Consider the following 16,223-nt stretch of genomic DNA (forward strand, 5'->3'; position numbering starts at 1 on the left):
CCGTTCTGGCAGAGTTGCTGGCGCGAGGCTGCTCTGCCCTGGGCGAGGCTTGCCCAGACTTGCCTCGCTGCTAGGCTTCCTGCCCAGGAAGGAGCAGGCTGCGCGAGGCTGGGAGACGCCACTGGCGCCTTCCTGGCCTCAGCTCCGCTCCTGCCTTGCCTTTGCACCTAGGCCCCAGGCGTCCTTGGGGAGGGCTTAGGGGCCGGTGGCTTGCACACTGCCAAGGGCTCCAGCAGGAAGAGCTCTGTGCGAGGGAATGAAAGGTCTAGTGTAGGGCTCCTCCAGAGGTTGCTTGGCCGCCCAGACTCAGCACCGCGCGGAGTGCACCAGGCTCCCAGGGCCCCTGGCTGGGGTCTGCAGCCCCGCACACCCGGAGGCTGACTCCCTGGGCGCCCAGCAGCTGCCTCACACACGTAACTTCCCTAGCGCTCTCCTCCCCAGCAGAGACGTGTGCAGCTGGTTGGGGCCTGCCCCTGCGTGCCTGGGCTCACGCGAACAGCCCAAGCTCAGGGCAAGCAGCCCCTGAGCCAAGACCTGCAGGAGGCGAAGAGCGCCCCCACCTGGAAGCCGAGTGCACAGCTGGCGGGGAGGCGAGCCTCCTCGAGGGAAGAAGAGGCAGCCCAGCCTCGTTTGGCTCAAGCCCTACTTGGCTGGAGCCGAGTGCGCCTCCAGGACGGCAGAGCTCAAGCTCTGCTCAGAGGCCTGATCTGGCATAGTTGCTCGCACGAAGCTGCTATGCCCTGGGCGAGCCTTGCCCAGACTTGCCTCGCTGCTAGGCTTCCTGCCCAGGAAGGAGCAGGCTGCGCGAGGCTGGGAGACGCCACTGGCGCCTTCCTGGCCTCAGCTCCGCTCCTGCCTTGCCTTTGCACCTAGGCCCCAGGCGTCCTTGGGGATGGCTTAGGGGCCAGTGACTTGCACTCTGCCAAGGGCTCCAGCAGGAAGAGCTCTGTGCGAGGGAAGGGAAGGGCTAGTGCAGGGCTCCTCCAGCGGTTGCTTGGCCGCCCAGACTTAGCTCGGCACGGAGTGCACCAGGCTCCCAGGGCCCTGGCTGGGGTCTGCAGCCCCGCACACCCGGAGGCTGACTCCTTGGGCGCCCAGCAGCTTCCTCACACACGTAGCTTCCCTAGCGCTCTCCTCCCCAGCAGAGACGTGTGCAGCTGGTTGGGGCCTGCCCCTGCGTGCCTGGGCTCCCGCGCACAGCCCCAGCTCAGGGCAAGCAGCCCCTGAGCCAAGACCTGCAGGAGGCGAAGAGCGCCCCCACCTGGAAGCCGAGTGAACAGCTGGCGGGGAGGCGAGCCTCCTCGAGGGAAGAAGAGGCAGCCCAGCCTCGTTTGGCTCAAGCCCTACTTGGCTGGAGCCGAGTGCGCCTCCAGGACGGCAGATCTCCAGCTCTGCTCAGAGGCCCGTTCTGGCAGAGTTGCTGGCGCGAGGCGGCTCTGCCCTGGGCGAGCCTTGCCCAGACTTGCCTCGCTGCTAGGCTTCCTGCCCAGGAAGGAGCAGGCTGCGCGAGGCTGGGAGACGCCACTGGCGCCTTCCTGGCCTCAGCTCCGCTCCTGCCTTGCCTTTGGACCTAGGCCCCAGGCGTCCTTGGGGAGGGCTTAGGGGCAGGTGGCTTGCACACTGCCAAGGGCTCCAGCAGGAAGAGCTCTGTGCGAGGGAAGGAAAGGTCTAGTGCAGGGCTCCTCCAGAGGTTGCTTGGCCGCCCAGACTCAGCACCGCGCGGAGTGCACCAGGTTCCCAGGGCCCCTGGCTGGGGTCTGCAGCCCCGCACACCCGGAGGCTGACTCCCTGGGCGCCCAGCAGCTGCCTCACACACGTAGCTTCCCTAGCGCTCTCCTACCCAGCAGAGACGTGTGCAGCTGGTTGGGGCCTGCCCCTGCGTCCCTGGGCTCCTGCGCACAGCCCCAGCTCACGGCAAGCAGCCCCTGAGCCAAGACCTGCAGGAGGCGCAGAGCGCCCCCACCTGGAAGCCGAGTGAACAGCTGGCGGGGAGGCGAGCCTCCTCGAGGGAAGAAGAGGCTGCCCAGCCTCGTTTGGCTCAAGCCCTACTTGGCTGGAGCCGAGTGCGCCTCCAGGACGGCAGAGCTCCAGCTCTGCTCAGAGGCCTGATCTGGCATAGTTGCTCGCGCGAAGCTGCTATGCCCTGGGCGAGCCTTGCCCAGACTTGCCTCGCTGCTAGGCTTCCTGCCCAGGAAGGAGCAGGCTGCGCGAGGCTGGGAGACGCCACTGGCGCCTTCCTGGCCTCAGCTCCCCTCCTGCCTTGCCTTTGCACCTAGGCCCCAGGCGTCCTTGGGGAGGGCTTAGGGGCCGGTGGCTTGCACACTGCCAAGGGCTCCAGCAGGAAGAGCTCTGTGCGAGGGAAGGGAAGGGCTAGTGCAGGGCTCCTCCAGCGGTTGCTTGGCCGCCCAGACTTAGCTCGGCACGGAGTGCACCAGGCTCCTAGGGCCCTGGCTGGGGTCTGCAGCCCCGCACACCCGGAGGCTGACTCCCTGGGCGCCCAGAAGCTTCCTCACACACGTAGATTCCCTAGTGCTCTCCTCCCCAGCAGAGACGTGTGCAGCTGGTTGGGGCCTGCCCCTGCGTGCCTGGGCTCCCGCGCACAGCCCCAGCTCAGGGCAAGCAGCCCCTGAGCCAAGACCTGCAGGAGGCGAAGAGCGCCCCCACCTGGAAGCCGAGTGAACAGCTGGCGGGGAGGCGAGCCTCCTCGAGGGAAGAAGAGGCAGCCCAGCCTCGTTTGGCTCAAGCCCTACTTGGCTGGAGCCGAGTGCGCCTCCAGGACGGCAGAGCTCCAGCTCTGCTCAGAGTCCCGTTCTGGCAGAGTTGCTGGCGCGAGGCTGCTCTGCCCTGGGCGAGCTTTGCCCAGACTTGCCTCGCTGCTAGGCTTCCTGCCCAGGAAGGAGCAGGCTGCGCGAGGCTGGGAGACGCCACTGGCGCCTTCCTGGCCTCAGCTCCGCTCCTGCCTTGCCTTTGCACCTAGGCCCCAGGCGTCCTTGGGGAGGGCTTAGGGGCCGGTGGCTTGCACACTGCCAAGGGCTCCAGCAGGAAGAGCTCTGTGCGAGGGAAGGAAAGGGCTAGTGCAGGGCTCCTCCAGAGGTTGCTTGGCCGCCCAGACTCAGCGCCGCACGGAGTACACCAGGCTCCCAGGGCCGCTGGCTGGGGTCTGCAGCCCCGCACACCCGGAGGCTGACTCCCTGGGCGCCCAGCAGCTGCCTCACACACGTAGCTTCCCTAGCGCTCTCCTCCCCAGCAGAGACGTGTGCAGCTGGTTGGGGCCTGCCCCTGCGTGCTTGGGCTCCCGCCCACAGCCCCAGCTCAGAGCAAGCAGCCCCTGAGCCAAGACCTGCAGGAGGCGCAGATCGCCCCCACCTGGAAGCCGAGTGAACAGCTGGCGGGGAGGCGAGCCTCCTCGAGGGAAGAAGAGGCAGCCCAGCATCGTTTGGCTCAAGCCCTACTTGGCTGGAGCCGAGTGCGCCTCCAGGACTGCAGAGCTCCAGCTCTGCTCAGAGGCATGATCTGGCAGAGTTGCTGGCGCGAGGCTGCTCTGCCCTGGGCGAGCCTTGCCCAGACTTGCCTCGCTGCTAGGCTTCCTGCCCAGGAAGGAGCAGGCTGCGCGAGGCTGGGAGACGACACTGGCGCCTTCCTGGCCTCAGCTCTGCTCCTGCCTTGCGTTTACACCTAGGCCCAATGCGTCCTTGGGGAGGGCTTAGGGGCCGGTGGCTTGCACACTGCCAAGGGCTCCAGCAGGAAGAGCTCTGTGCGAGGGAAGGGAAAGGCCAGTGCATGGCTCCTCCAGCGTTGCTTGGCCGCCCAGGATCAGCGCCTCACGGAGTGCCCCAGGCTCCCAGGGCCCCTGGCTGGGGTCTGCAGCCCCGCACACCCGGAGGCTGACTCCCTGGGCGCCCAGCAGCTGCCTCACACACGTAGCTTCCCTAGCGCTCTCCTCCCCAGCAGAGACGTGTGCAGCTGGTTGGGGCCTGCCCCTGCGTGCCTGGGCTCCCGCCCACAGCCCCAGCTCAGGGCAAGCAGCCCCTGAGCCAAGACCTGCAGGAGGCGAAGAGCGCCCCCACCTGGAAGCCGAGTGAACAGCTGGCGGGGAGGCGAGCCTCCTCGAGGGAAGAAGAGGCAGCCCAGCCTCGTTTGGCTCAAGCCCTACTTGGCTGGAGCCGAGTGCGCCTCCAGGACGGCAGAGCTCCAGCTCTGCTCAGAGGCCCGTTCTGGCAGAGTTGCTGGCGCGAGGCTGCTCTGCCCTGGGCGAGGCTTGCCCAGACTTGCCTCGCTGCTAGGCTTCCTGCCCAGGAAGGAGCAGGCTGCGAGAGGCTGGGAGACGCCACTGGCGCCTTCCTGGCCTCAGCTCCGCTCCTGCCTTGCCTTTGCACCTAGGCCCCAGGCGTCCTTGGGGAGGGCTTAGGGGCCGGTGGCTTGCACACTGCCAAGGGCTCCAGCAGGAAGAGCTCTGTGCGAGGGAAGGGACGGGCCAGTGCAGGGCTCCTCCAGCGGTTGCTTGGCCGCCCAGGCTCAGCGCCGCACGGAGTGCACCAGGCTCCCAGGGCCCCAGGCTGGGGTCTGCAGCCCCGCACACCCGGAGGCTGACTCCCTGGGCGCCCAGCAGCTGCCTCACACACGTAACTTCCCTAGCGCTCTCCTCCCCAGCAGAGACGTGTGCAGCTGGTTGGGGCCTGCCCCTGCGTGCCTGGGCTCCACCCACAGCCCAAGCTCAGGGCAAGCAGCCCCTGAGCCAAGACCTGCAGGAGGCGAAGAGCGCCCCCACCTGGAAGCCGAGTGAACAGCTGGCGGGGAGGCGAGCCTCCTCGAGGGAAGAAGAGGCAGCCCAGCCTCGTTTGGCTCAAGCCCTACTTGGCTGGAACCGAGTGCGCCTCCAGGATGGCAGAGCTCCAGCTCTGCTCAGAGGCCCGATCAGGAAGAGTTGCTGGCGCGAGGCTGCTCTGCCCTGGGCGAGCCTTGCCCAGACTTGCCTCGCTGCTAGGCTTCCTGCCCAGGAAGGAGCAGGCTGCGCGAGGCTGGGAGACGCCACTGGCGCCTTCCTGGCCTCAGCTCTGCTCCTGCCTTGCGTTTGCACCTAGGCCCCATGCGTCCTTTGGGAGGGCTTAGGGGCCGGTGGCTTGCACACTGCCAAGGGCTCCAGCAGGAAGAGCTCTGTGCGAGGGAAGGGAAGGACCAGTGCAGGGCTCCTCCAGCGGTTGCTTGGCCGCCCAGGCTCAGCGCCGCACGGAGTGCACCAGGCTCCCAGGGCCCCTGGCTGGGGTCTGCAGCCCCGCACACCCGGAGGCTGACTCCCTGGGCGCCCAGCAGCTGCCTCACACACGTAGCTTCCCTAGCGCTCTCCTCCCAGGCAGAGACGTGTGCAGCTGGTTGGGGCCTGCCCCTCCGTGCCTGTGCTCCTGCGAACAACCCCAGCTCAGGGCAAGCAGCCCCTGAGCCAAGACCTGCAGGAGGCGCAGAGCGCCCCCACCTGGAAGCCGAGTGAACAGCTGGCGGGGAGGCGAGCCTCCTCGAGGGAAGAAGAGGCCGCCCAGACTCGTTTGGTTCAAGCCCTACTTGGCTGGAGCCGAGTGCGCCTCCAGGACGGCAGAGCTCCAGCTCTGCTGAGAGGCCCGTTCTGGCAGAGTTGCTGGCGCGAGGCTGCTCTGCCCTGGGCGAGCCTTGCCCAGACTTGCCTCGCTGCTACGCTTCCTGCCCAGGAAGGAGCAGGCTGCGCGAGGCTGGGAGACGCCACTGGCGCCTTCCTGGCCTCAGCTCCGCTCCTGCCTTGCCTTTGGACCTAGGCCCCAGGCGTCCTTGGGGAGGTCTTAGGGACCGGGGGCTTGCACACTGCCAAGGGCTCCGGCAGGAAGAGCTCTGTGCGAGGGAAGGGAAGGGCCAGTGCAGGGCTCCTCCAGCGGTTGCTTGGCCGCCCAGGCTCAGGGCCGCACGGAGTGCACCAGGCTCCCAGGGCCCCTGGCTGTGGTCTGCAGCCCCGCACACCCGGAGGCTGACTCCCTGGACGCCCAGCAGCTGCCTCACACACGTAGCTTCCCTAGCGCTCTCCTCCCCAGCAGAGACGTGTGCAGCTGGTTGGGGCCTGCCCCTCCGTGCCTGTGCTCCTGCGAACAACCCCAGCTCAGGGCAAGCAGCCCCTGAGCCAAGACCTGCAGGAGGCGCAGAGCGCCCCCACCTGGAAGCCGAGTGAACAGCTGGCGGGGAGGCGAGCCTCCTCGAGGGAAGAAGAGGCAGCCCAGCCTCGTTTGGCTCAAGCCCTACTTGGCTGGAGCCGAGTGCGCCTCCAGGACGGCAGAGCTCCAGCTCTGCTCAGAGGCCCGTTCTGGCAGAGTTGCTGGCGCGAGGCTGCTCTGCCCTGGGCGAGCCTTGCCCAGACTTGCCTCGCTGCTACGCTTCCTGCCCAGGAAGGAGCAGGCTGCGCGAGGCTGGGAGACGCCACTGGCGCCTTCCTGGCCTCAGCTCCGCTCCTGCCTTGCCTTTGGACCTAGGCCCCAGGCGTCCTTGGGGAGGTCTTAGGGACCGGGGGCTTGCACACTGCCAAGGGCTCCAGCAGGAAGAGCTCTGTGCGAGGGAAGGGAAGGGCCAGTGCAGGGCTCCTCCAGCGGTTGCTTGGCCGCCCAGGCTCAGGGCCGCACGGAGTGCACCAGGCTCCCAGGGCCCCTGGCTGTGGTCTGCAGCCCCGCACACCCGGAGGCTGACTCCCTGGACGCCCAGCAGCTGCCTCACACACGTAGCTTCCCTAGCGCTCTCCTACCCAGCAGAGACGTGTGCAGCTGGTTGGGGCCTGCCCCTGCGTGCCTGGGCTCCCGCCCACAGCCCCAGCTCAGAGGAAGCAGCCCCTGAGCCAAGACCTGCAGGAGGCGCAGATCGCCCCCACCTGGAAGCCGAGTGAACAGCTGGCGGGGAGGCGAGCCTCCTCGAGGGAAGAAGAGGCAGCCCAGCCTCGTTTGGCTCAAGCCCTACTTGGCTGGAGCCGAGTGCGCCTCCAGGACGGCAGAGCTCCAGCTCTGCTCAGAGGCCCGATCTGGCAGAGTTGCTGGGGCGAGGCTGCTCTGCCCTGGGCGAGCCTTGCCCAGACTTGCCTCGCTGCTAGGCTTCCTGCCCAGGAAGGAGCAGGTTGCGCGAGGCTGGGAGACGCCACTGGCGCCTTCCTGGCCTCAGCTCCTCTCCTGCCTTGCCTTTGCACCTAGGCCCCAGGCGTCCTTGGGGAGGGCTTAGGGGCCGGTGGCTTGCACACTGCCAAGGGCTCCAGCAGGAAGAGCTCTGTGCGAGGGAAGGGAAGGGCTAGTGCAGGGCTTCTCCAGAGTTTGCTTGGCCGCCTAGACTCAGCGCCGCACGGAGTGCATCAGGCTCCCAGGGCCCCTGGCTGGGGTCTGCAGCCCCGCACACCCGGAGGCTGACTCCCTGGGAGCCCAGCAGCTGCCTCACGCACGTAGCTTCCCTAGCGCTCTCCTCCCCAGCAGAGACGTGTGCAGCTGGTTGGGGCCTGCCCCTGCGTGCCTGGGCTCCTGCGCACAGCCCCAGCTCAGGGCAAGCAGCCCCTGAGCCAAGACCTGCATGAGGCGCAGAGCGCCCCCACCTGGAAGCCGAGTGAACAGCTGGCGGGGAGGCGAGCCTCCTCGAGGGAAGAAGAGGCAGCCCAGCTTCGTTTGGCTCAAGCCCTACTTGGCTGGAGCCGAGTGCGCCTCCAGGACTGCAGAGCTCCAGCTCTGCTCAGAGGCCCGTTCTGGCAGAGTTGCTGGCGCGAGGCTGCTCTGCCCTTGGCGAGACTTGCCCAGACTTGCCTCGCTGCTAGGCTTCCTGCCCAGGAAGGTGCAGGCTGCGCGAGGCTGGGAGACGCCACTGGCGCCTTCCTGGCCTCAGCTCCGCTCCTGCCTTGCCTTTGCACCTAGGCCCCAGGCGTCCTTGGGGAGGGCTTGGGGGCCGGTGGCTTGCACACTGCCAAGGGCTCCAGCAGGAAGAGCTCTGTGCGAGGGAAGGGAAGGGCTAGTGCAGGGCTCCTCCAGCGGTTGCTTGGCCGCCCAGACTTAGCTCGGCACGGAGTTCACCAGGCTCCCAGGGCCCTGGCTGGGGTCTGCAGCCCCGCACACCCGGAGGCTGACTCCCTGGGCGCCCAGCAGCTTCCTCACACACGTAGCTTCCCTTGAGCTCTCCTCTCCAGCAGAGACGTGTGCAGCTGGTTGGGGCCTGCCCCTGCTTGCCTGGGCTCCCGCGCACATCCCCAGCTCAGGGCAAGCAGCCCCTGAGCCAAGACCTGCAGGAGCCGCAGAGCGCCCCCACCTGGAAGCCGAGTGAACAGCTGACGGGGAGGCGAGCCTCCTCGAGGGAAGAAGAGGCAGCCCAGCCTCGTTTGGCTCAAGCCCTATTTGGCTGGAATGAGTGCGCCTCCAGGACGGCAGAGCTCCAGCTCTGCTCAGAGGCCCGATCTGGCAGAGTTGCTGGCACGAGGCTGCTCTGCCCTGGGCGAGCCTTGCCCAGACTTGCCTCGCTGCTAGGCTTCCTGCCCAGGAAGGAGCAGGCTGCGCGAGGCTGGGAGACGACACTGGCGCCTTCCTGGCCTCAGATCTGCTCCTGCCTTGCGTTTGCACCTAGGCCCCATGCGTCCTTGGGGAGGGCTTAGGGGCCGGTGGCTTGCACACTGCCAAGGGCTCCAGCAGGAAGAGCTCTGTGCGAGGGAAGGGAAAGGCCAGTGCATGGCTCCTCCAGCGTTGCTTGGCCGCCCAGGATCAGCGCCTCACGGAGTGCCCCAGGCTCCCAGGGCCCCTGGCTGGGGTCTGCAGCCCCGCACACCCGGAGGCTGACTCCCTGGGCGCCCAGCAGCTGCCTCACACACGTAGCTTCCCTAGCGCTCTCCTCCCCAGCAGAGACGTGTGCAGCTGGTTGGGGCCTGCCCCTGCGTGCCTGGGCTCCCGCCCACAGCCCCAGCTCAGGGCAAGCAGCCCCTGAGCCAAGACCTGCAGGAGGCGCAGAGCGCCCCCACCTGGAAGCCGAGTGAACAGCTGGCGGGGAGGCGAGCCTCCTCGAGGGAAGAAGAGGCAGCCCAGCCTCGTTTGGCTCAAGCCCTACTTGGCTGGAGCCGAGTGCGCCTCCAGGACGGCAGAGCTCCAGCTCTGCTGAGAGGCCCGTTCTGGCAGAGTTGCTGGCGCGAGGCTGCTCTGCCCTGGGCGAGCCTTGCCCAGACTTGCCTCGCTGCTAAGCTTCCTGCCCAGGAAGGAGCAGGCTGCGCGAGGCTGGGAGACGCCACTGGCGCCTTCCTGGCCTCAGCTCCGCTCCTGCCTTGCCTTTGGACCTAGGACCCAGGCGTCCTTGGGGAGGTCTTAGGGACCGGGGGCTTGCACACTGCCAAGGGCTCCAGCAGGAAGAGCTCTGTGCGAGGGAAGGGAAGGGCCAGTGCAGGCCTCCTCCAGCGGTTGCTTGGCCGCCCAGGCTCAGGGCCGCACGGAGTGCACCAGGCTCCCAGGGCCCCTGGCTGTGGTCTGCAGCCCCGCACACCCGGAGGCTGACTCCCTGGGCGCCCAGCAGCTGCCTCACACACGTAGCTTCCCTAGCGCTCTCCTCCCCAGCAGAGACGTGTGCAGCTGGTTGGGGCCTGCCCCTGCGTGCCTGGGCTCCCGCCCACAGCCCCAGCTCAGAGCAAGCATCCCCTGAGCCAAGACCTGCAGGAGGCGAAGAGCGCCCCCACCTGGAAGCCGAGTGAACAGCTGGCGGGGAGGCGAGCCTCCTTGAGGGAAGAAGAGGCAGCCCAGCCTCGTTTGGCTCAAACCCTACTTGGCTGGAGCCGAGTGCGCCTCCAGGACGGCAGAGCTCCAGCTCTGCTCAGAGGCCCGTTCTGGCAGAGTTGCTGGCGCGAGGCTGCTCTGCCCTGGGCGAGACTTGCCCAGACTTGCTTCGCTGCTAGGCTTCCTGCCCAGGAAGGTGCAGGCTGCGCGAGGCTGGGAGACGCCACTGGCGCATTCCTGGCCTCAGCTCCGCTCCTGCCTTGCCTTTGCACCTAGGCCCCAGGCGTCCTTGGGGAGGGCTTGGGGGCCGGTGGCTTGCACACTGCCAAGGGCTCCAGCAGGAAGAGCTCTGTGCGAGGGAAGGGAAGGGCTAGTGCAGGGCTCCTCCAGCGGTTGCTTGGCCGCCCAGACTTAGCTCGGCACGGAGTACACCAGGCTCCCAGGGCCCTGGCTGGGGTCTGCAGCCCCGCACACCCGGAGGCTGACTCCCTGGGCGCCCAGCAGCTTCCTCACACACGTAGCTTCCCTTGCGCTCTCCTCTCCAGCAGAGACGTGTGCAGCTGGTTGGGGCCTGCCCCTGCTTGCCTGGGCTCCCGCGCACATCCCCAGCTCAGGGCAAGCAGCCCCTGAGCCAAGACCTGCAGGAGCCGCAGAGCGCCCCCACCTGGAAGCCGAGTGAACAGCTGACGGGGAGGCGAGCCTCCTCGAGGGAAGAAGAGGCAGCCCAGCCTCGTTTGGCTCAAGCCCTATTTGGCTGGAATGAGTGCGCCTCCAGGACGGCAGAGCTCCAGCTCTGCTCAGAGGCCCGATCTGGCAGAGTTGCTGGCACGAGGCTGCTCTGCCCTGGGCGAGCCTTGCCCAGACTTGCCTCGCTGCTAGGCTTCCTGCCCTGGAAGGAGCAGGCTGCGCGAGGCTGGGAGACGACACTGGCGCCTTCCTGGCCTCAGCTCTGCTCCTGCCTTGCGTTTGCACCTAGGCCCCATGCGTTCTTGGGGAGGGCTTAGGGGCCGGTGGCTTGCACACTGCCAAGGGCTCCAGCAGGAAGAGCTCTGTGCGAGGGAAGGGAAAGGCCAGTGCATGGCTCCTCCAGCGTTGCTTGGCCGCCCAGGATCAGCGCCTCACGGAGTGCCCCAGGCTCCCAGGGCCCCTGGCTGGGGTCTGCAGCCCCGCACACCCGGAGGCTGACTCCCTGGGCGCCCAGCAGCTGCCTCACACACGTAGCTTCCCTAGCGCTCTCCTCCCCAGCAGAGACGTGTGCAGCTGGTTGGGGCCTGCCCCTGCGTGCCTGGGCTCCCGCCCACAGCCCCAGCTCAGGGCAAGCAGCCCCTGAGCCAAGACCTGCAGGAGGCGCAGAGCGCCCCCACCTGGAAGCCGAGTGAACAGCTGGCGGGGAGGCGAGCCTCCTCGAGGGAAGAAGAGGCAGCCCAGCCTCGTTTGGCTCAAGCCCTACTTGGCTGGAGCCGAGTGCGCCTCCAGGACGGCAGAGCTCCTGCTCTGCTCAGAGGCCCGTTCTGGCAGAGTTGCTGGCGCGAGGCTGCTCTGCCCTGGGCGAGCCTTGCCCAGACTTGCCTCGCTGCTAGGCTTCCTGCCCAGGAAGGAGCAGGCTGCGCGAGGCTGGGAGACGCCACTGGCGCCTTCCTGGCCTCAGCTCCGCTCCTGCCTTGCCTTTGCACCTAGGCCCCAGGCGTCCTTGGGGAGGGCTTAGGGGCCGGTGGCTTGCACACTGCCAAGGGCTCCAGCAGGAAGAGCTCTGTGCGAGGGAATGAAAGGTCTAGTGTAGGGCTCCTCCAGAGGTTGCTTGGCCGCCCAGACTCAGCACCGTGCGGAGTGCACCAGGCTCCCAGGGCCCCTGGCTGGGGTCTGCAGCCCCGCACACCCGGAGGCTGACTCCCTGGGCGCCCAGCAGCTGCCTCACACACGTAGCTTCCCTAGCGCTCTCCTCCCCAGCAGAGACGTGTGCAGCTGGTTGGGGCCTGCCCCTGCGTGCCTGGGCTCCTGCGCACAGCCCCAGCTCAGGGCAAGCAGCCCCTGAGCCAAGACCTGCATGAGGCGCAGAGCGCCCCCACCTGGAAGCCGAGTGAACAGCTGGCGGGGAGGCGAGCCTCCTCGAGGGAAGAAGAGGCAGCCCAGCTTCGTTTGGCTCAAGCCCTACTTGTTTGGAACCGAGTGCGCCTCCAGGACTGCAGAGCTCCAGCTCTGCTCAGAGGCATGATCTAGCAGAGTTGCTGGCGCGAGGCTGCTCTGCCCTGGGCGAGCCTTGCCCAGACTGGCCTCGCTGCTAGGCTTCCTGCCCAGGAAGGAGCAGGCTGCGCGAGGCTGGGACACGACACTGGCGCCTTCCTGGCCTCAGCTCTGCTCCTGCCTTGCGTTTGCACCTAGGCCCCATGCGTCCTTGGGGAGGGCTTAGGGGCCGGTGGCTTGCACACTGCCAAGGGCTCCAGCAGGAAGAGCTCTGTGCGAGGGAAGGGACGGGCCAGTGCAGGGCTCCTCCAGCGGTTGCTTGGCCGCCCAGGCTCAGCGCCGCACGGAGTGCACCAGGCTCCCAGGGCCCCAGGCTGGGGTCTGCAGCACCGCACACCCGGAGGCTGACTCCCTGGGCGCCCAGCAGCTGCCTCACACACGTAGCTTCCCTAGCGCTCTCCTCCCCAGCAGAGACGTGTGCAGCTGGTTGGGGCCTGCCCCTGCGTGCCTGGGCTCACGCGAACAGCCCAAGCTCAGGGCAAGCAGCCCCTGAGCCAAGACCTGCAGGAGGCGAAGAGCGCCCCCACCTGGAAGACGAGTGAACAGCTGGCGGGGAGGCGAGCCTCCTCGAGGGAAGAAGAGGCAGCCCAGCCTCGTTTGGCTCAAGCCCTACTTGGCTGGAACCGAGTGCGCCTCCAGGATGGCAGAGCTCCAGCTCTGCTCAGAGGCCCGATCAGGAAGAGTTGCTGGCGCGAGGCTGCTCTGCCCTGGGCGAGCCTTGCCCAGACTTGCCTCGCTGCTAGGCTTCCTGCCCAGGAAGGAGCAGGCTGCGCGAGGCTGGGAGACGCCACTGGCGCCTTCCTGGCCTCAGCTCTGCTCCTGCCTTGCGTTTGCACCTAGGCCCCATGCGTCCTTTGGGAGGGCTTAGGGGCCGGTGGCTTGCACACTGCCAAGGGCTCCAGCAGGAAGAGCTCTGTGCGAGGGAAGGGAAGGGCCAGTGCAGGGCTCCTCCAGCGGTTGCTTGGCCGCCCAGGCTCAGCGCCGCACGGAGTGCACCAGGCTCCCTGGGACCCTGGCTGGGGTCTGCAGCCCCGCACACCCGGAGGCTGACTCCCTGGGCGCCCAGCAGCTGCCTCACACACGTAGCTTCCCTAGCGCTCTCCTCCCCAGCAGAGACGTGTGCAGCTGGTTGGGGCCTGCCCCTCCGTGCCTGTGCTCCTGCGAACAACCCCAGCTCAGGGCAAGCAGCCCCTGAGCCAAGACCTGCAGGAGGCGCAGAGCGCCCCCACCTGGAAGCCGAGTGAACAGCTGGCGGGGAGGCGAGCCTCCTCGAGGGAAGAAGAGGCAGCCCAGACTCGTTTGGTTCAAGCCCTACTTGGCTGGAGCCGAGTGCGCCTCCAGGACGGCAGAGCTCCAGCTCTGCTGAGAGGCCCGTTCTGGCAGAGTTGCTGGCGCGAGGCTGCTCTGCCCTGGGCGAGCCTTGCCCAGACTTGCCTCGCTGCTACGCTTCCTGCCCAGGAAGGAGCAGGCTGCGCGAGGCTGGGAGACGCCACTGGCGCCTTCCTGGCCTCAGCTCCGCTCCTGCCTTGCCTTTGCACCTAGGCCCCAGGCGTCCTTGGGGAGGGCTTAGGGACCGGGGGCTTGCACACTGCCAAGGGCTCCAGCAGGAAGAGCTCTGTGCGAGGGAAGGGAAGGGCCAGTGCAGGGCTCCTCCAGCGGTTGCTTGGCCGCCCAGGCTCAGGGCCGCACGGAGTGCACCAGGCTCCCAGGGCCCCTGGCTGTGGTCTGCAGCCCCGCACACCCGGAGGCTGACTCCCTGGACGCCCAGCAGCTGCCTCACACACGTAGCTTCCCTAGCGCTCTCCTACCCAGCAGAGACGTGTGCAGCTGGTTGGGGCCTGCCCCTGCGTGCCTGGGCTCCCGCCCACAGCCCCAGCTCAGAGGAAGCAGCCCCTGAGCCAAGACCTGCAGGAGGCGCAGATCGCCCCCACCTGGAAGCCGAGTGAACAGCTGGCGGGGAGGCGAGCCTCCTCGAGGGAAGAAGAGGCAGCCCAGCCTCGTTTGGCTCAAGCCCTACTTGGCTGGAGCCGAGTGCGCCTCCAGGACGGCAGAGCTCCAGCTCTGCTCAGAGGCCCGATCTGGCAGAGTTGCTGGGGCGAGGCTGCTCTGCCCTGGGCGAGCCTTGCCCAGACTTGCCTCGCTGCTAGGCTTCCTGCCCAGGAAGGAGCAGGTTGCGCGAGGCTGGGAGACGCCACTGGCGCCTTCCTGGCCTCAGCTCCTCTCCTGCCTTGCCTTTGCACCTAGGCCCCAGGCTTCCTTGGGGAGGGCTTAGGGGCCGGTGGCTTGCACACTGCCAAGGGCTCCAGAAGGAAGAGCTCTGTGCGAGGGAAGGGAAGGGCTAGTGCAGGGCTTCTCCAGAGTTTGCTTGGCCGCCTAGACTCAGCGCCGCACGGAGTGCATCAGGCTCCCAGGGCCCCTGGCTGGGGTCTGCAGCCCCGCACACCCGGAGGCTGACTCCCTGGGAGCCCAGCAGCCGCCTCACGCACGTAGCTTCCCTAGCGCTCTCCTCCCCAGCAGAGACGTGTGCAGCTGGTTGGGGCCTGCCCCTGCGTGCCTGGGCTCCCGCCCACAGCCCCAGCTCAGAGCAAGCATCCCCTGAGCCAAGACCTGCAGGAGGCGAAGAGCGCCCCCACCTGGAAGCCGAGTGAACAGCTGGCGGGGAGGCGAGCCTCCTCGAGGGAAGAAGAGGCAGCCCAGCCTCGTTTGGCTCAAACCCTACTTGGCTGGAGCCGAGTGCGCCTCCAGGACGGCAGAGCTCCAGCTCTGCTCAGAGGCCCGTTCTGGCAGAGTTGCTGGCGCGATGCTGCTCTGCCCTGGGCGAGCCTTGCCCAGACTTGCCTCGCTGCTAGGCTTCCTGCCCAGGAAGGTGCAGGTTGCGCGAGGCTGGGAGACGCCACTGGCGCCTTCCTGGCCTCAGCTCCGCTCCTGCCTTGCCTTTGCACCTAGGCCCCAGGCGTCCTTGGGGAGGGCTTAGGGGCCGGTGGCTTGCACACTGCCAAGGGCTCCAGCAGGAAGAGCTCTATGCGAGGGAAGGGAAGGGCCAGTGCAGGGCTCCTACAGCGGTTGCTTGGCCGCCCAGTCTCAGCGCCGCACGGAGTGCACCAGGCTCCCAGGGCCCCTGGCTGGGGTCTGCAGCCCCGCACACCCGGAGGCTGACTCCCTGGGCGCCCAGCAGCTGCCTCACACACGTAGCTTCCCTAGCGCTCTCCTCCCCAGCAGAGACGTGTGCAGCTGGTTGGGGACTGCCCCTGCGTGCCTGGGCTCCCGCCCACAGCCCCAGCTCAGGGCAAGCAGCCCCTGAGCCTAGACCTGCAGGAGGCGCAGAGCGCCCCCACCTGGAAGCCGAGTGAACAGCTGGCGGGGAGGCGAGCCTCCTCGAGGGAAGAAGAGGCAGCCCAGCCTCGTTTGGCTCAAGCCCTACTTGGCTGGAGCCGAGTGCGCCTCCAGGACGGCAGAGCTCCAGCTCTGCTCAGAGGCCCGTTCTGGCAGAGTTGCTGGTGCGAGGCTGCTCTGCCCTGGGCGAGGCTTGCCCAGACTTGCCTCGCTGCTAGGCTTCCTGCCCAGGAAGGAGCAGGCTGCGCGAGGCTGGGAGACGCCACTGGCGCCTTCCTGGCCTCAGCTCTGCTCCTGCCTTGCGTTTGCACCTAGGCCCCATGCGTCCTTTGGGAGGGCTCAGGGGCCGGTGGCTTGCACACTGCCAAGGGCTCCAGCAGGGAGAGCTCTGTGCGAGGGAAGGGAAGGGCCAGTGCAGGGCTCCTCCAGCGGTTGCTTGGCCGCCCAGGCTCAGCGCCGCACGGAGTGCACCAGGCTCCCAGGGCCCCTGGCTGGGGTCTGCAGCCCCGCACACCCGGAGGCTGACTCCCTGGGCGCCCAGCAGCTGCCTCACACACGTAGCTTCCCTAGCGCTCTCCTCCCCAGCAGAGACGTGTGCAGCTGGTTGGGGCCTGCCCCTCCGTGCCTGTGCTCCTGCGAACAACCCCAGCTCAGGGCAAGCAGCCCCTGAGCCAAGACCTGCAGGAGGCGCAGAGCGCCCCACCTGGAAGCCGAGTGAACAGCTGGCGGGGAGGCGAGCCTCCTCGAGGGAAGAAGAGGCAGTCCAGCCTCGTTTGGTTCAAGCCCTACTTGGCTGGAGCCGAGTGCGCCTCCAGGACGGCAGAGCTCCAGCTCTGCTGAGAGGCCCGTTCTGGCAGAGTTGCTGGCGCGAGGCTGCTCTGCCCTGGGCGAGCCTTGCCCAGACTTGCCTCGCTGCTACGCTTCCTGCCCAGG

The sequence above is a fragment of the Ovis canadensis genome, chromosome 25, assembly GCF_042477335.2.
Source record: "Ovis canadensis isolate MfBH-ARS-UI-01 breed Bighorn chromosome 25, ARS-UI_OviCan_v2, whole genome shotgun sequence".
Classification (NCBI taxonomy): Eukaryota; Metazoa; Chordata; class Mammalia; order Artiodactyla; family Bovidae; genus Ovis; species Ovis canadensis.